We start from the raw sequence: 20,965 nt of genomic DNA, 5'->3' as shown, positions 1-20,965 counted from the left end.
GTTTTCAGTGCCACCCGCCGCTTGCCAGTCGCCCAAAGAAAACTCGTGATCAATGATTGTAGTTGTTTAAAAATTGACGCGGGGATCCAGACTGGGAGAGTTCGAAAATAATACAACAATCAAGGGAGAGCCACCATTTTAAGGAGGGCCACTCGGCCCGCCACCGATAGAGGCAGGGTCCCCCAGAAATCCATGCTGCCCTGAAGACTCCGAATCGCTCTACCTACATTACCCTCCAGCAAATCAGCCGGCGTATGATAAATGTGAGTCCCAAGATACGGCAAACATCTATATTCCCATTGTACTCCACCAGTGTGTAACGAGCCCCCATCCAATGGGGCAGTCGGGAACAGACAGGACTTTGTCCAATTCACCTTGAGACCCGAAACTGTTTCAAGATCCCGGAGCAAACCCTTCGCTCCGTCAAGGGCATCAGTTGTGTTTGCCAGAAAAATGAGCAGGTCATCAGCATAAAGCGTAATGTATTGTTTAGAGCCCCGCACATTAAGCCTCGAATAGCGTAGCCCCAACCGGGCCTAAGCCGCTAGAGGTTCTATGGCCAAGGCAAACAACAGAGGGGAGAGCGGACAACACTGTCGCGTCCCACGACTCACGGCGCACGCCTCTGAAATCAAACCACCCGTTTTGACCCGAGCAGTAGAGGATTTATATAACAATGCCGTCCAGGCCACAAAAGCATCACCCACCCCAAACCTATGCAGCACTTGAAACAGACTGTCAAATGCTTTTTCTATGTCGACTGAGAAAATGGCAGCAGGTGCTGACGGATAGGTGTCAGCTTCCAAGATATGCAGTAGGTGCCGCACATTGATAGCAGTGTTCCGTGTTTGAATGAACCCCGCTTGATCATTGTGCACTAGGTGCACCATATATGGGAGCAATCTAGTCACCAGTATCCGACTCAGTATTTTATAATCAGTGGTGAGCATAGATAACGGGCAATAAGCAGTCCTGTCCGAAGGTGACTTCCCTGGCTTCAGCAGCGGTATAATGAGGGCTTCACGAGTAGAGGCTGGGAGCACCCCCACAACCTTCCCCTCATTATAAAGAGCTGCTAGTTTAGGGGCCATGAGATCAATATAGGTCAAATAAAATTCGATCGGTAGGCCATCGGCCCCAGGTGTCTTATTTCTCGTCATGTGCCTTATCGCTCCCCTAACCTCGCCGAGCGTGACTTCCTGACCTAAAAGATTGGCCTGTGAGGCATCAAGGTGCAGGAGATCTGCTGAAGGAAAAAATTCTCCAAGGACGCCATTGTTCATTGTCACCCTGCTCCGATAGAGGTTTTTATAATAGGCAAAAAACTGACTATTAATTCCCTGCTGGGTATAAATAAGTTCCCCCGTCGGGGAGGCTAACTCTAAAACAACCGTCCCTCTGCGAGCAGGGTTGGCTAACCAAGCCAGTAGCGCCCCTAATTTATCACGTTCTGCGTGTGCGTGCTCCATATAGTTTTTATAATCATAACAACGCAATTGTTCAACCTGCACAGCTACCGCCTCCCTAGCCTCCAATAATTCTTTCTTCCCTGTAGGTTGTTTGGGTCGGGCCCGTTCTGCCGCACGCAGGCGCTACTCCGCTGTCTCTACTTCTTGCAATAATGTCTTATGCACCCCGGCCACATTGGCAATACAATGCCCCCGTACCACAACCTTAAAGGCGTCCCACTCCACTGCAGTCGAGGATGCTGCGCCCGTATTCGCAAGGAACTACTGACCAACACCAGCCCCCACCATCTTCCGAAAGACGGGATCCTCTAGGAGCCCAGGGTTTAAACGCCAAGTCGGTATTGCGGGGCGCATCTGGGACCAGTGTAATCTGAGGAGTAGTGGATTATGATCTGACACTGTCCTAGTGAGGTATTCACTATGTTGAACTGCCGCGCCGACATCCGGTGAACACAGTATCGCATCTAACCTTACATGGAGCTCATGTAGCGCTGAGAAAAAGGAATAATCACGGTCCCCCGGGTGCAGTGCTCGCCAAGTGTCAACCAAGCCCCATTGAGATTGCCACTCTCTCTTGGTCTTAGTGATGTTATGGATAGGCGCATCAGGGAGAGACGGATGTGACCTATCCAGTGAAATATCAGGGATAGAATTAAAATCTCCACCCATAATCACAGACCCAGTCAAATCGGACACTAGCCTCCTGGATAAATGGGTAAAAAAGGCCGACTGGTTCACGTTAGGTGCATAGATACTACTGAGCACCCCATCCCTACCATTGAGACGTCCCGCAACCACCACACACCTCTCCTCCGGGTCTACCAGCTGTCGTACTGGTTGAAAAGGCACCCCCGCCCTGACCCAAATCAATACTCCCCGCACAAAAGCAGAATACGTTGTGCAGAAAATCTGTCCCCTCCACCTACGTTGCAGTGCAAGTCCCTCATACTGTGTGATATGCATTTCCTGAAGGAAAACAATTTGAACTCCCCTGCACACTAAATAAGCATGTACCTTGTGGCGCCGCATCATGGTGTGTATGCCCCTGACATTCCATGTTAAACATTTCAGTTCAAGTAATGACCCCATGAGACGATCCTGTACAATATCCAAAGAAGTCTCTCAAAGTGATACGCCGAGGTCCCTGAACACCCCTTATCAAACAATAGAAAAACACCCAACTCCCCCTCCCCAGAACAGGCACTAAAACACTAGTCCCCATCCAAACTAAAGTCACACAATTCCCTCTAGTAACTACAGAGGATCAAGATGGGAGCGACTGTGAGCCAACGGCACCCCGCACAGACACCACAAAGAAAACAACGCCGTGCTCCAAAGTAGCAGGCAACACCCCGGATCCGAGGGACACACACAACGATAGCATCTCATGCCCATCCCTCCAACAACCCAGAGATAGCCCCCCACCCCGACGAAGTATCCATATAGCACCAGCGCGGGTCAGCAACAAAGAAAGGGATAGAGTAGCAAAGAAGCAAATTTAGAATAAGACAATGGAGCAATCAAACAATCTCATCAGCCGTTCCCGGAGTAACATGAGGCAAGATAACACTGTCAGTATTGGACTCATCTGTAGCGGAGCCATCCTACCCCTTCTCTTATCCAGTGTCCTTTCCTGCCGACCGGTGACTATGTTGAGAGAGCTCTGCCACTGCCTGTAACCCAGCTGACCGTTTCTTCTCTGTTTGAGAAACACTAGGCGGCTGTAGTGTCGCTCGTCGCCGTCTGGTGCGTCGCGATCTTTGCAGCTTCTGTTCCTCCGTGGCAGGTTCAGTGCAACGCTCTGCTGGCCCGCGACCAGTTTTATAGGATTCAATCCAGTCCCACTCCTCTTTGGGATCATCACAAAAAAAGTCTTGCCATCCAGGACTATTCGTAGGCATGCTGGGAACATCAGTAAGTACTGCAGCCCTTCGTCGCGTAAAGCTCTCTGGACCGCCATAAAAGACATGCGGCGGTGCTGGACCTCTAACGTAAAGTCGGGACACAAAGATACTTTGCAATTGTCCACCACATAGGGTCCAGAAGTGCGAGCTTTCCGCAGTAGGTAGGTAGTCCCTGTCCTTGTAGTGCAACAAGCGGGCAACCACCGGCCGAGGCGGCCTCCCTGGTGCCAGAGGGCGAGCTGGAACCCTGAGAGCCCTTTCCAGTGTATAAAACTGAGTCAATCCTTCAGGTGCCACCACGTCCCGGAGCCAGCCCTTCAAGTAGTTGATCATGCTAGTCCCTTTGATTCCTTCCGGCAGCCCCAACACGCGGATGTTGTTCCGATGATTGCGCCCTTCAGCATCCTCAGCTCTCCTTTCCAGCGCAGTAAAGGGGAGTAGGGTGCTGATCCAGCGCAAAGGGCAAATTTACATATTCTCCTTATGTCACAGATTCGTATCCAAAACAACTCATCCATACACTCATTCATTGGTGGGGCCCATAGCACCAACACGCACTCGTCTCATTCGAATCCGTACACAGGAGAAAAAGCGCTGGACATGTGGGTACCTTATTACCTATTAGGATTACATTTCTTTATAATATATATATTATATACATATGCACCAATAGAATCCTGACCTTAACATCAAGGCACTCCACCACTTGGTCGATGGACCAATTAGTTGGACTGGTTGATGGTGAATTAGAACCAGCTAAAACACAATTAAAGCAAAGGAAAATTTTATTATTTTCTGTACTCAATTAAAGAATCACAAATTCATTTCTTATTAATTCAAATTTTGTTTATCTAATAATAATTTTCTCTGCATTAGCATTTAGGCACTTCAGGTCATAACATAAATTCAGTTTATTTCACGGAGAAATTGAACCTTTGGTAAATAAGCATAGATTTAGAAAGTGCATTTAATAGTTACCATATATATCAACATTGGCGACCCTCTGAGCAAACAGAGAATTATCCGAATTCTCTGCTACAATCTCCGGGATAAGCAGTCCGACCCTCAGCAATGATCAAACCATCAGATGAAATAACTTCCCGAAAATCAAAGGAATCCAAGGTAAACCATGGAAATCTTCATCAGCTTAATGCAGACCCAACACCATGAAAGATCAGCCCAATGAACCACCCCCCTTTGGCGGATGAGGGTATTTTATACCCTTTTTTCCCTCTTGCTTCAGTTTAACATGCAACAATTTAGGAGTAGAGAAATGTTCTGATTGGACAGTCCGGGGTCAATTTGTAATTCTTTCAAAAGGTTCCCAGGGTAAACTGGTTCTTCATGAGACTTGGCATAGCAAAGCGCAAATTTTATATTATTAATTCGGCTCACAGGCAAAAGTTCTGAAAGTAACGTTTGGATAACGAGCAAACATCTTTATACAGGTTCTCCATTGTCCCCTTTGTGGTTCACACCGTCCATCAGTTGGCAACCCTCCACGCTCATATCCTTGACTAGGAACACAGTGTCGCAGAGCTGAGGTCACTTGGAGATCTCCAGAGCCATCCGATTCTGAGCAGAAGTCATCGCGCTCACATGACGGCGGCTTCATAGGACCTTCAGTTTAAGTACTGCGGCCTTGTAGGCCCGAATACCAATTTAAGCAAAAACAGACATAAAAATAATTAAAATAGAGAATTGAAGATTCTGATGTTTAATCCCACTCTAATCCCAATGTATATGAGTATTTACCTAGCTTCTAGCAACATTTAAAGCAATAATACTCACCATTCCACAGTAGTGAAAGCACAATCCATCACAAAAGCAACATAAAATCATTGCAATTTTCTATTTCACCATAATCTAAGTTAGTTTGCGTGCCATAGTTACTTAATTAGTTGTTCTGCCATGCAATTAGCATTTTAGTCCCACGTGTATCTTGTGTTTATCAAGGTGTAAATATTGGTTAGTAATAATTCACTTCAAACTAATTAGTACGAGTTGATTTTAGAATAATTACATAATTAATTTCATGCAAATTAGAGGAGGTATACAACATTTTGTTTTACCTGCTCCATCAATCCCCCCTTTGGTGATTTTTAACATCATCACTAATCACTACATTTTCTAAATTTTTCTACGGAAATGGTTTTATTCAGTCCCCTTGCATTTGTTAGGTTACATCATAGTGTTTCCCATATCGTTCTCTTTTGTTTTCTTGTACATATTTTCTTGTAACTCTTCTAATTCTATATCTTCTATCTCTCTTTCTCTTATTTCCTTCTCTTTTCTTTTCTTCTTTTCTCTTTTTCTCTTAATTTGTAATTTTCTTCTTTTTATGCACACATCCTAATCTTAATATCAACACTAAGATAATCACAAAGGTCACAGGTATCAGTATTTTACCCACAAAGGAACTACCTAATTTTGTTAATAAATTCTTAATAACGGAAAAACTCTTACAAAGTTTCTCCCAAACACCTTCAACCTCCAGTGGAACAATTTCTTCATGCAAATTAGTTATATTCTTTATGTATTTCTTTAAGTTCTGACTTTCGTCAGGAATGTAAGTACAGCAATGTTGTACCTTTAGCATTCCACAGACTCCTCCCTTTTTGGCCAACATAATGTCAAGGGCAAGTCGATTTTGCATAATCATAGCTCTCATGGCGACCATTTCGGTATTCACCATGAAGAACCCTCCAGCTGTGCTGGATGAGAAACGATCTACAACTGTAGACAATTTTCTAATTTTTTGCGCATTCAGAGATATTCCAACTGCTGGTATCAGTGCTCCAAAAATGTCACCTATAATTTCTGACCAACTCTCCCTTCTTCTACATTTTAGTGTTCTACCTATTTCGTGCAAACCGTCCACTCCCACTCCCCTTCCCACATGAAATATTTTTGGAAGACCAGGCCTAGGTAACATGTCCCATACCAGTGGTCCGGTAACCTATAATAAGCTCTGTTCCCACAGATGTAATAGATTCCAGGGAATACCAGATCATTTCCTCCTTTAAATAAGTCATGGAATTCACTCCCACCTACAAAATAATTATCATATACAGTATTATCTCTACTGATGCACAATTTCCCTTTCTGGGGCCAATCTAAAGCCATTGCGGGATTTGTTTCTCCCTTTAAATTATTTTCTTTTCCAACATACCAAAATGTTGTTTCCATCATTTCCCCAGACGCCTTCCTTTGCACCTTAACTCTCCTCTCCTCTACCATGTTCAGGGAAGTTTTCTCTTCTTTTCTCAAACTACAAGTAAGGCTATTCCTAAACACTTCTTCTAAAGTTAATTCTTTTGTTTCCAGGAAACATTCACCTAATGTTCTACCAGGAATCACTTTGTTTAGTTAAGGAACTACAGGAATCTGTGAGAAAATATTATCTACATCAGTGTAATAGTATTCTAATTTTCCTGTTTTATAAAACAAGCTAGCTAAGACACTACAAGTTATCCCATATGTCAAAGGAAGGTGATGATAAGTGACACCTTCTGATACAGATGCAGGTAACTGCATGCAAACGTAGCAGTCTCTAACCTCCATGTTTTTTACATACTCGTACAGCAACTTTGAAAAAACATTATTAGAAAAATCATTTATGGACTTATCTTTGTGAAGTTCTGTTCTATCTACCAGTTTTGTAACATGACTTTCATCAATCTTTTCCTTATTAGTTCTGTTTTTGGTGTGTTCCTCTATATCTTCAAATGTTACTCTAAACGAAATTGCTATTGCTAATATGATCCAGACAAGCATTAGTAATCCTGTACAACAAAAACACATTTTACACCATCTTTGGAGAAACCCACATGTGGGATTTCTACTTTCTCTGTTTGCCATTTCGGTAATGATCAGTGTCTTTTGACTTAGCTTCTTTTCTTCACAATTTACCTTTGTCTAAACCTAAGGGTCTGCTTGCCTACTTGGTTCCTTTCTGGTCACGTTTTTTGTCCGGGTCTTTAATTCCTTGTGATTTCCTTTATCATTTCAATCCATGCATGAGTCGTCTCTGCCTTTAAGTTCACGATCTTTGTTCAGAACTTCCTGATCATCCATTTCTTCTCTGGTGTCAGACACGATAACTCTCAGGATTTCCAAATTTTCTTCTTCTTCATCCACTTTCTGCACAGTCACTCCTAGACTTTCTTGGCTATCTGCTTCCTCTTGTATATCAGGAAGTGCCACATATGTCCATTCCGGTGACTGGTACTTCTGGTTTGGCTTCTTTATCCTCTTTGCAAGTGTTTCTGATCAGTGTCTTCTTGTTTTTTCTTGACTAGACACTTCATTCACTTGTTCATCATTAGAAGATTTTATTCTGGTTAGTTGGTATCTCAATCTTTTGATTCTGTTGGGCCAAATCTCTTCTTTTGATGGCCTTTTTAATTGTTTTCCTTTCCCTTCTTGCTCCGTTTTCCAAGCTCTTTTCCTCAAAGTTCTTCCACCTTTGCTTTCTTCCCCACATTCTTCAGATTCTGTATCGGACTGGATTTTACTTTCTTTGGATTTTATCCTCAAGATTTCAGGTTCACTGTCTGTATCTATCGCTCCTCGTGTTTCTTCCACGCAATCTTCCTACTGACTAACTGTCCCTTTTTCTACCTGTGTGTGTGGTGTCCCTACACCTCCTCGGGGGTCTTCCGCAATTAACTCACCCTCCCTCTCTGTATCTGATTCCTCACCTTCTATCTCTATGATTTCGGGCAGAATTTCTCTTGTGCTTGTACTCGGAACTACTTTTCCAAAGATTACTTGTTCAGTTTCCCTAGAATTCTCCTTTATTCTTTCTTGTATTCCCACTGGTTCTGTCTCAGATTTAGAACTGGTATCAGAAATTTCAAGTCGTCTTTTTAGTGGTATATTTTCTTGCCCAACAATTTGACTAAAACCCACTTCTCCTGCTCCTGGGTTTTGTCTGGTTCTCGTTTCTTCTGATTCTTATTCGGAACTGGTATCTGATGCGTCTTGTTGTTCCTCCTCAGATTGATCTTCCGGATTGGGGGACTCGAAGAGTGTGACTGGCATGAATCCAGTTCTTCACTCAATTTCTCCTTCTGTGTACTTTGGTGCGTACCCAATCTCCAGGACTTAAGTCATGAGTTTGCTTCTTTTCAAGAGTGGTCGCATCCAGTCCAACCTGATGAAACACCGAATGTACCATATCAGCCAATCCTTTGCAATAATCCAAGATGAAGTCATCAGATATAGGCAGTAGTTTGTTGACAGGAATGAAAACATGTCTCATTGCTCTGCCCATGATAATTTCATGGGGACTCAGACCAGTGTTCCTATCAGGAATTGACTTCATTGTCATGAGGACAAGAGGCAAGACATCTGGCCATTTTAGACCTGTGGCCAAACACATTTTTCCCAATCTGTTCTTTATGGTGCCATTTATCTGCTCCACCACTCCAGAAGCCTCTGGTCGGTAGGCACAATGCAGTTTCTGTTGTACATTCAATGCTTCACAAATCAATTTTATTGTTTCATTCTGGAAATGTGTTTCTCTATCTGTTTCAATCGTTACTGGGAAACCAAACCTAGAATTGAACTATCTCAGTAGGAGTTTTGCTACAGTAACTCCATCATTCCTTCTGGTCAGGTAAGCCTTAACCCAACGTGAAAACAGACAGACCATCAACAGTACATATCTTAGCCTATTACATGAGGGCATTTCAATGAAATCAAGCTGCATTTGAGTGAAAGGACATCCCTCCCTTCCTATGGTTCCCAAGCTCACCACAGTTTTTCTTCCTGGATTATATTGCTAGCATATAAGGCATCTCTGACAAAGGCTCTCAGCTCTAAGCCGAAACTTTGCATTATACCAGGTCTGTTTGAAAAGTCTAATCATGGCATCCCTACCTATGTGAGCCTGCCAATGGTACATCCGTGCCATGGTAGAGATCATGCTATTAGGCATTACTGGTCTTACATCGTGATAAACCCAAACTCTATCTGCCCTTTCGTGGTGCACATACTGATTGTATCCACTGTTTCTTCTCCTCTTCCCCTGCCTCTTCCCCTAACTGTCTCACTTCATCCCATGTACTTACAGTGTTAGTAAAAAGCAAGGGACATGACTCCATTTCCATCTCCCTATTACGGTTTAATGACGTTTGGTTTCGTGCACAGTACTGTGCTAGGTCATTGGCAAATTCATTGCCGGCTGACACATAGTCAGTTCCCTTTCTATGTGCGCCACATTTTATAACAGCGATCTATTTAGGCAGCTGTATCGCCTCAAGTAATTTTCCAACCATTTCTGCATTTCTGATTGGAGTTCCACTCGACGTCAAGAAACCTCTTTGGGACCAGATCTGCCCAAAGTCATGCACCACTCCAAACCCATACTGACTATCAGTAACCACAGTGACTCGCAGATTCTTTCCCAACTTGCATGCTCTAATTAGTGCAAACAACTCAGCAACTTGAGCAGATTGTACTCCTCTCAAACAAGATGCTTCCAACACAGTCGCTACAGTACACACAGCATAGGCAGCACTCAAAATCCCTTCTCCAGTTCTTAGGCATGACCCATCCACAAACATCACATAGTCACTCTCTTTCAGAGGCACATCTTTTATGTCTGGCCGTGGTTTGGTGCAAAAATCAAGCACTTCCAAGCAATCATGATCAACATCATCTTTCACTTCCGCATTCACAGCATCAGGTAGTAATGTTGATGGGTTCACATTAGTGCATCTTACAAGACTCGCATTTGTAGCACCCAAAATCACCTTTTCATATTTGGTTAGACGACTATGCGTCATGAACTGGGTTTTACTCCTTGTCAAAAGGATTGCCACATCATGGGGCACAAACACTCTCACAGGATATCTCATCACAATTCCTTCACTTTGTTCCAAGCCTTTACACGTGGCTGCCACAGATTTCAAACAACCAGGCAACGCTACAGCCACCGGATCCAATACTGCTGAGAAATACGCAATCGGTCGTCTCGATCTTCAATGTCTCTGCACTAATACGGAAAGAGCACATTCATCTCTCTCACTGCAATAAAGCTCAAATTCTTTTTCGTAATCAGGCATTCCAAGAGCGGGTTCTTCACACAAGCTGTCTCTCAGTTGTTTAAAAGCTTTCATCTCCTCTTTATTCAGCTCAAGGGGATCTTTCACATCACTTTTTGTCAAGCGCACCAGAGGAAAGTTGCTGATCCACTGTCGGCAGTATCCCACCATTCCAAGAAACATTCTGACTTCTCTCTATGTCATTGGTGCTCTCATTCCTTTTATTATTTTAATTCTGTCCACAGTCACCTTTCTCAGGCCCTTTTCAATCTTATGACCTAAGTATTGTACTTCTTTCAGACAAAACTGTAATTTTGATGGGGATACTTTGAGTCCTCCATCGGCCAAATGATTTAACAGTGCAACCGTGTCCATCACGCATGCCTCTCGCGTCTTCGATGCCACCAATAGGTCATCGATGTACTGCACAAGCACTGAACTTTCGGGCATTTTTACATCTTCCAATGACTTCTTTAGAATTTGATTAAATATTGATGGACTTTCTGTATACCCTTGAGGGATACGGCACCATGCCAAAATATGCTCACCGAACCGGAACGCAAAATTTTGTTGGCTATCAGGGTGCAATGGCATAGAAAAGAAAGCATGACACAAGTCAATGACTGTGTACCATTCTGCATCATGGGGAATCTGATATAGAATTACTAGGTTTGGCACGATAGGCCAGCAAGGAACAACAATTTTATTCACTTTTCTCAAATCTTGTACTATACCAAAAGGTCCCATTGGGCTTTTTCAAACCCATGATCGGGGAGTTCCATGGACTACTCATTATCTCTCTCAGAATTCCTTGTTCAATCATTCTGTCTACTACAGGCGTTACTCCTGAAATTTTCTCTGGTGTTAATTTATACTGAGGAATATTTGGGTAATTTATTCCTTCTTTTACAATTATTTTTACAGGATCTACTCTTTTCATTAATCCAACATCCTCTCCTGTGAAATCCCATAATTCGGGTTTCACTGTTTTCTTCAACTCTTGAGGCAATCCTTCCCGATCAAATACAACAAATGCCTCAGTGACTTCAGGTTCTAAGTTTGCCATTGTCATTTTATACAGTACGTCTTCATCAGGAGTTTCAAAAGCTATACCATCAGGGGTACAAAAGATGGTGCAATTCATTTTGCACAACAAATCTCTCCCCAACAGATTTACAGGGCTAGTGTCACACACGACAAATCGATGCATGTCAGTGAATTTTCCTATCTTAACTTTTACAGGATCAGTAAGATAAGCTTTTATCTGTCTATTTGAGACCCCAACTACTTGGATTGTTTAACCCGAGAGAGGAAGATTTTTAACGTCAGCTGATCTAACAGTTGAACGAGTAGCACCAGTATCCACTAGGAAAGTGATGTTCACTTCATTCACCTTTCCATCCACAAAGGGTCCTGTCTGGTCTACCTCTAGAGTTGCGCCAAGTACGCACTCTTCTTCCTCTCCTAGGCGCCGTCAATAACTCTCTTCTGACTCGCTCTCATCGCGTTGCAGCCAATACTGTGAGACGGCACCAGCGCGCGGTAACTTTGTTACCTGTTCTTCGGTGTAGAATCCTGTCTCATTACTATATCTTTGAGGATTTACGTGCTGTGGAAAAGGTGGCTTTGGCACCTGACACTGTTGGGTAACAACCTGCTGCTGTCACGGCGTTTGGCAACTCACCACATTCTGCACCTGTGGATTCAATGATGAATTATCACCATTAGCTCTCGGTGGCAATTTACACTCGGATTTCCAATGGCCTAATTTTCCGCAATAATCACATAGCCATTTCTTTTTAGATTCCTCTATGCTGATCTGTCCTTTTCCTTTTCCAATATTAGGTTTTTGTTTTGCTTGGCCCATACCATTAGCTTGCTCGATCAACTGGGCTTCTTGTCGCTCAGCTAACTGAACCTGTGCCCACATTGCCTTTTCTTTCAGTTTACGTTGTTTGGCTTCAATTTCATCACTAAAATATTTTGCATGTTGTAACACTTTATCTATCTTTTTATTCTGCCAATCTACTGTATGCTGTTTGATCATTTCACTAACCTCAGGCTTTAAACCATAAACCAATCTGTACACAAAATGACTCAAATCCTTTTCGCTTAATTTCTCATCTCCACTATATTGCTTAAAAGCCAACAATAACCTCTCGTAATACGCATATACAGATTCTTTAGCCTCTTGGTGAGTTCTGTCAATTTCTACCCAGTCTGTTTCTTTCGGAGGTACTTTATTTTTCCAAAAGATAATTACCTGATCATATCTTTTCATTACTTCCAGATCAGGGGCTCCCGTCTTAGGATTCCTAGGATACTCTTGCGTTGGCCAATCTATTGTAATTTTACATTCTGTCCATAAATCTGCAGGTACAATTATATCAAAAAGGCCGTTCATATCTATCCGCCACACATTTGAAAGTTTGACAAACCTTTCTACCTGGTTTTCCCTTAACCTGGGAAAATCATTGGTAAATGACAAAATATCCTGTCTAGTCCATGGAACATGCACATATCCACATCCAGGAATTTCTTTCATGGGACATTCTGTTACCACTGGCTCTTTTTCTCTCACCGGGAATGCTGAAAAAAACCTTATCTGTAGTTTCCTCTCTTTTCCTGAACCATCTACTCTTCCCCCGATTCACATCACCCAATTTCCTTAGCAATGCGATCAGTTCTTTAATTTGGGTCAACCTCCCTGCGGTATTCAAGTTTTCAATATCCTTTTCGGAAAAATCTACCCTATATGGCTTTTGCAATGACCTTATTTTCTCAAAATCAATTCCCATTTTGCTCGCTGTCTCTTCTAATTTTTCATGCAAAGTCCTTGCTCTCTAAGGTATACTTTTGCAGAGGAACATTAACTCCTCATCTTGATATGCTTGTAATTTTTCAGTGGGAATGGTTCCTATGATTAACTGTTCTAATGTTACTTTTAATTTTGCTACATCTAAAGGTTGTGGTTCTGTATCTTTTCTCTGTAAACTTCTCAACCATTCACTTAATTCTTCCGATGTAGGTCCTTATGGGGGTTGTCTCTGTTCTTATTTTATCTATTATTCTCTCGGGGGGGTTCGGTTGCTGATTCTGTGGTCATAGGGGTCTTACTCGCTGGACTTTGATTTACAGTTACATTTTTAGGAGTACTTAATCCTGATGTTCCTGCCATATTCTTCCATTCATTTCCCCCGGAACCACAACTTTCTGTCTCCTTTTGCCTATCACAATTATATGGGACTATTAAACAATGCTCACTATCTTTTTGTTTATCAAAGACAGATATCACCGGCCCTATAGTTACAGGTACGGTCACTGCTTCCATATTCTTAGTTAATTCTCTAATCTTCTCAATTAATTCCAATGTAGTTCTAGCTAACTCGGCTGAATTTTCATTTCCAGTTCTAACGGTTTGGGGCATTTCAGAATCTTTAAATGGATTAATTTTTCCCAAATTAGGTGGCGTTTGCTCAAACTTTTTTTTCATTACGGTTTCTTTTGACGGTGCACTCGGTGTCATTAATGTGGAATTCGGTTGATATGGAGGTGGGTTTTTATAAAACATGTCTTCCAGCACTTCATCTTCTGATTCACTCACTCCATATCTGTAACCTTCTGACCCTGTGTTATTTCTCTTATCTGTATATTTCCTGCACTCGTCTCTTCAGCATTTCTCAGAGGAAACATACCATCAGTCATATTCGCATTCCGCCATCTTCTCATTCTGTCATCATGACTTTCTTGACCACAATGTCTATCAAACATGTAATTATACCTTTTTCCACTCCGATGCCTTTCCCTGTCATACATCTCTTCCTCCCATTCCGTTAAAGCCTCGAATTGGGTAGGTCTGGGTTTCGGTTCTAACCTCATCATCCTGTCTCTTAAATTTCGTAATACAGCCAAACTAAACGAACCACTTTCTGGAAATGTTAGTACTCCATCCTCTTTGGTATACTTTGCCCAGGAAAATGTAATTATTTTCTGTACTCAATTAAAGAATCACAAACTCATTTCTTATTAATTCAAATTTTGTTTATCTAATAATAAAATTGTCTGCATTAGCATTTAGGCACTTCAGGTCATAACATAAATTCAGTTTATTTCAAGTAGAAATCGAACCTTTGGTAAATAAGCATAAATTTAGAAAGTGCATTTAATAGTTACCAAATATCAACGTTGGCGACCCTCTGATCAAACAGAGAATTATCCGAATTCTCTGCTACAATCTCCGGGATAAACTGTCCGACCCTCAGCAATGATCAAACCATCAGATTAAATAACTTCCCGAAAATCAAAGGAACCCAAGGTAAACCATGGAAATCTTCATCAGCTTAATGCAGACCCAACGCCATGAAAGATCAGCCCAATGAAACACTCCCCTTTGGCGGATGAGGGTATTTTATACCCTTTTTTCCCCTCTTACTTCAGTTTAACATGCAACAATTTAGGGGTAGAGAAATGTTCTGATTGGACAGCCCGGGGTCAATTTGTAATTCTTTCAAAAGGTTCCCAGGGTAAACTGGTTCTTCATGAGACTTGGCATAGCAAATCCCAAATTTTATATTATTCATTCGGCTCACAGGCGAAAGTTCTGAAAGTAACGTTTGAATAACGAGCAAACATCTTTATACAGGTTCTCCATTGTCCCCTTTTCGGTTCACACCGTCTATCAGTTGGCAACCCTCCACGCTCATATCCTTGACAAGGAACACGGTGTCGCAGAGTTGAGGTCACTTGGAGATCTCCAGAGCCATCTGATTCTGCACAGAAGTCATCACGCTCACATCACTGCATCTTCATAGGACCTCCATTTTAAGTACTGTGGCCTAGTAGGCCCGAATGCCAATTTAAGCAAAAGCAGAGATAACAATAATTAAAATATAGAACTGAAGATTCTAATGTTTAATCCCACTCTAATCCCAATGTATATTAGTATTTACCTAGCTTGTAGCAACATTTAAAGCAATAATACTCACCATTCTGCAGTACTGAAAGCACAAACCATCACAAAAGCAACATAAAATCATGCAATTTTCTATTTCACCATAATCTAAAGTTAGTTTGCCTACCATAGTTACTTAATTAGCTGTTCTGCCATGCAATTCACATTTTAGTCCCACGTGTATCTTGTGTTTATCAAGGTGTAAATATTGGTTAGTAATATTTCACTTCAAACTAATTAGTACGAGTTGATTTTAGAATAATTAGGTAATTAATTTCATGCAAATTAGAGGAGGTATACAAAATGTTGTTGTACCTGCTCCATCAGGTGTGATCTCCCATATGCGCCGCGAGGGAATGTTGCACCGGCTCCATGCTCTCCAGAGATGCCTCCGTCTGCTTCACCCTCTCAAAGAGTTTAGTATGCTCCGCCTGGAGGAGTCCCAGGCCCACTGCTATGTTCTCAATGTCCTGGTGGAGGGAGTCTTTAGTATCTGTTATCGCCTGCAGAATATGGGTCAATTGTTGCTGAACAAGGTAGTCCGTCGGGGGTTCAGGGGAATCAGGCCTCCTTCTCTCCGATGCCGAGTCATCCGGGTCGTGGGCAGTCTCAGTCTGTCTACCCCTTGGTTTCCCCATATCGCCACGGAGTGTATCAGCTCCATCCAGTCACCGAGGGGGAAGCAGCTTCCACTTTCTCCTCTCTCGTCCCAATCGCAGATGGCCAATTCACTGGGGAAGGCTGGGGCCCAGGCGTCCCCGCAGGCAGCGCTGCTCACCTCCAGGAAGTTCAGACAACACTCACTGCCATGCACAATCCAAGCGCATCCAGCCCCAGTGCGCATGCTCACAGGTCAGGGCCCCTGTTGCCATGAATCTCAATCCAATATTATGGCGCAGGGTCTCAACGCAAAACGATACCAAGCACAGGACCCTCAGCCCCAAGAAATCCAGCTGTGCTTTATCCAGGCCAAGACCCATTGTTATGTCACTAGTCCAGGTTATATCCAATAACTAGAAGGCCCCACACAGCTGCCAGGGCCGGGGGCGCTTGTTCAACCGCACCCCGCCAATTCAGCAGCTCACACCGTGCAGGACAAAACGTAGCGGCGATCCCTTCAGTGGCCAGCCCGTATAGCAGGAATCTCCTCGCGGGCTAAAATCCCCGGGGAAATCCCTCTCAGCAGCCCCCAGTGCGGCAAGAAGTCTGCAACAATTCAGGCCACTCTTTGGTTGACGCCGTATGGAACCGGCAGGTCTAGCAGCGGCCTGCGGAACTCCGCGTCGGGCCATCTGAACGGTCTGGGCTCCCCACCGGCGGTCCTCACCTTCAATTACGTGACACAGTTGGGCACCCCTCGCAGATTACAGCCGGCAGGCAGGCGCCGAAGGCGATGGGATCCGCCGCGTAATTGCTTCCGTAATTACATCAGAGGAGCGATTGGTGCCATCTTACGGGCTCCGGGCTGGCTCTTCCTCACGCCCAGAGCGGCTCCCCAGGCATGCAGCTCAGCCCAAAAGCAGTACAGGGTTCTCCAGCCGTGGTGGGATCAGTGTCACGCTCTCGGATCCGAGGTGGTGGCGGTGATAATCAGGATATTGAGCTGGGCCGGCGCGGAGCTCTGAGCTCACGCGACCGTCGCCATCGGCTCTTTAGCCTTCACCTGCATACTGATTGTCTTCCTGGGCTGGGAGAGAGGGAGGCTTGGGCCATTTACAATTGTATAGGCCATTTCCTTCTCTCACACAAAGGGCTGATTACACCCTACTGATGTCTGGAGCCAGGGCTGGGGTTGGAAGGGGGTGTTGTGCACCTCTAAGGTTTCTTTTGAAGTGCTCCCTAGATCATAAACATTTTGATTGGAACTACTTGGGCTTTGACCCCAAGTTTGTAGAGAATATTGGATCTGGAACTGAACTTCCCTCTGGTCAACTGCAATGCTGCCTAAAGGACTAATCTGTACTGTTTTTCTGCTTTCTGCCCTTCTACCTGCCAACAGCTTGGTATGTTAAAGGATTAAACTATACTGCTTTTCTGTTTGTTACCCTGCTGCCTGCTGCCCCCTGACTCAAACCAGACTCTGCGTGGGCAATTTGTAACCAGACACGGTTGTCTCTACATAGGTACCTTGCTAGGACATCTGCTGTTCTGCCAGGTGAAACAACCATTCTGCCTAACTGAATGAATGTCCTGGCCTGCTGCTTGCTGCCTCCTTGTGCGCCCCTCCTAATTGTTCTCCATGGAGCACAGCACATGCTGAGTGCTCTTTTGTTTTCCCAAAACTACCACAGTGTTGTAGCCAGGAATTGGAAAGGACTGCTTGTTGCTTTTTCAGCAAAGCGTGTGTCATGCTTCTTCTTGCCCCAAAACCTGAGGGGCGGATTCTTTGGCACAAGTTTATTAACCGCAGAGCAGCGCTGTATGCAAAAGTGAGGCTGGGATTTAGAGAGATAGACTGATGGGCAAGCGCTGGAGACTGGACTGAAATTGCTTGAAGCGGTCCTGAAGCTCTGACGACTGCCTTGTTTCCTTCTCACTTTGACCCTTTGAATGTGGGCTGCCACAATGAGCTGCCTCACTGGGGATGAGTGACCCAGGCAACACGGGAAGCAAGAAGACACTGGCTGACGTCACCCCTGTGCCAGCTCGTCCTTCCCCCCAGAGTGCGACAGGATGGGTGAATCCTCGACAGAGGTCCTGATCTTGCTCTCCCCAGACACTCTGATTACCATATTCACTGTAATAGGCCCACAAGTGCTGCTAGGCCTGAGGTTTGGAGCCTGATTAGCGCATAATGCTTAATAGGAGTGCAGGTGCCTTGGGACCTCATCTACAAGAAAATGACACATCGCGGTGCCGCAAGCCATTTAACTGCACCGTGCTGCATCGTATTAACAACAATACGACACATCTCTGTGCTTCCCCTGCACTGGTGCAGAATTGGCTTGCATGCGCCACTAGGGTTGCCTGTGCTGCTGGGATGATTGTTTTTTTTCAGGAAGGGACACAAAAACAATCATTAATGGCATTTTCCTATTTTCATGCGTGCTGAAGAATGCAGCATGCATAGAAAGAGAAAAAAACGAGGAGACATATTTCTCCTTGTTGCACCACTCCTATGCCCCCCTGGGGAGGTTTAGGTATCTGACGCATTGCCAGTTTTACAAAATGTTGTAAGTCTAGGAATGTGTCAAGTTCCATAGATGTTGCGTAGGAACACCCACAGCAATACCCATGGAATGCCCAAATGTACAAGACCATGAAAAGTCACGCAGGGTGACTTTACGTGGCCTTGTAAATGTGGAAAAGCCCAATGCGCTGCCGGTGCATCAACAAAAAGGGACGCACCAGCGGCAAAATGGGATTGTAAATGAGTCCCAAGATGCTTAGGGTCATATTTAGTGATTTACGTGTTTTGTTGATTATCTGTTGCATAACCAGCACTAATATATTGATATATGTTGATTACATAATATGCGCAGTAATGTTGTGGAATTTAATGAAAATCGTGGCGAAGGGCAGTGCAGCAAGTCACCTTGCTGTGCTGCCCTGCACCACAGGGAAAGGGCAGGAATGCGCATTATTTATCCAATACAGTGCATTATTGTTCTTTTCCCTTGCACTGGCGCCATTGTGGCAGCCTAGGGCCAACACAGGCACCCTTGCACCATGGTTCAATATCATTCCAGATTTTTCTTCCCCCTTGCAAGGGCAACACAAAACCTTGATAAATATACCCCTCAGACACTAGGAGGAACATATTTAGTTGTAGTCACATTCAAAAGTCAAACCTGGTTCACATTCGCAGGCCATGTGTGGCTAGGTAATTGCAAAGAAACGCAGTGATTGTTTCCCAAAGCAATGCTACTCTGAAATGTATGTGCCAATACTGATAATATGTTGCCATACATCACCGTGTTGAGCCAGTCAGAAGACAGTTCCACCTATATTATTATACGTGTATTTGTACCAGCTACTCACAGATGTATGTGCACATAATAGCAGTACACCTATAGTTATGAATATGGCAATCAAGATCAAAATAGAGAATGGGGTAGGATTGTAGCCTTCTTCGACCTACAATTTTACACCTTTACATAAGGATAATAGCAGAATATGATAAACCAATTTTAAAAACGGTAAAATAATTTGCTGTGAATCAACTTAATAATGCCAAATGGTATGTTTATTAACAAGAATGAGCAATACTATATTATCACAAAGGTGACAATTGAAAGGATATACAACATGTGTTAGAGCAAAGGTTAGATATAGCCTATCTGTCTACAAACATGTATGTATTTTTCCTAAATGAAGAAAATACATGGATGTGTATGAGTGGTGTTCACCACAAACTATGATGTATGGTTTCTGAGGCATACATTACACATATGTGTTATGGGTTTTTCTCTGTGCTCAACATACACATAACAAAATCGTATTCAAAACAATCTGACATCTGTGTGATAAGGAATCATTTTCTGAGTTAAATGTGTTACATTGTGATTACCAAGATGCATGCCACCCTACACTGACCTTTGTCTTGTAAGATAAATATATTGTAATTGCAACTTACATTGTAATGAAGGAATATTGCCCATGAATGCATTCAAATAATAGGTGAATGTATATATTGCATGATTCAATTGTAGCAATATGTGAACGCTTTGTATTTTAAAAATGTGAATGCAAAACGTTGGTAAATATAATGTATATTTTCCTCTTAAGCTCAAATGACTGTTGATTTGGCCAAGATCTTTGCAGACAGAAAGGAAAGATATTTGAGAATCCAAAAAATAGCCCATAAGTTCCAGGAAATTGAGGATTTATGATAGAGAAAATGCAACAGGAACATGGAATGCCTATAAAGTGTTCCAACATACCACCAAATCAACGGGCACAGCTACCCCTAATGGGACATTCCATGGCCAGACCACCCCACCCACTGCCGTAGGACCATCCACTGGAAAGAGGAGTAGGCAACCAACACTCAAAAAAAGGACTCCCACTGTAGCGGCTGATCCAGAAACAAGTTCGATGTATGCAGAGAATGGACAAACAAATAGCTAAACTGACCAGAGTGCATATAAAAACTAAGATTTTGCTTTGGTGCCAGGAGGCCTTGTATAATATTTCTCAGCAACTATGCAACGAAACTCTCCTTCCAACCATCCCCTTCCCTGTAATTTTACTTGGTTTTCTAGAATTTTAGGTGTTATAAAAATTAGTTAGGGTATAGTGTAGTTTTAGGGATAGTGTGCTTTATTATTATTTTTGAAGGAGTATTATTATATTTTTAAGTATGAAGTTTAGAATGTTTAGGTATTTAGTAGGGAGCGGAATGTTTTGTGTATAAAAAAATAACATTTTTATTTTAGAAAACTATTAAAATATATATATTAGTATAGATTTATTTGTGTAGGTGGTTTATGCATAGTTTATGTTTGTATTGTAGTGAACTATGTGCGTTATGGGGATGGGGAGGTTAACGTTTATCTTGCCCGGTAGTAATCATTAGTAAGCTATGTTAAGTATTAGATAAGTTAATATGGGATAGTTTTAGTCATAGGTAGCATTCCTCTACAGCAA

Source organism: Triturus cristatus, chromosome 3_2 (genome assembly GCF_964204655.1).
Source record: "Triturus cristatus chromosome 3_2, aTriCri1.1, whole genome shotgun sequence".
In the NCBI taxonomy this organism is placed as follows: domain Eukaryota; kingdom Metazoa; phylum Chordata; class Amphibia; order Caudata; family Salamandridae; genus Triturus; species Triturus cristatus.
This window is presented reverse-complemented; position numbering follows the sequence as displayed.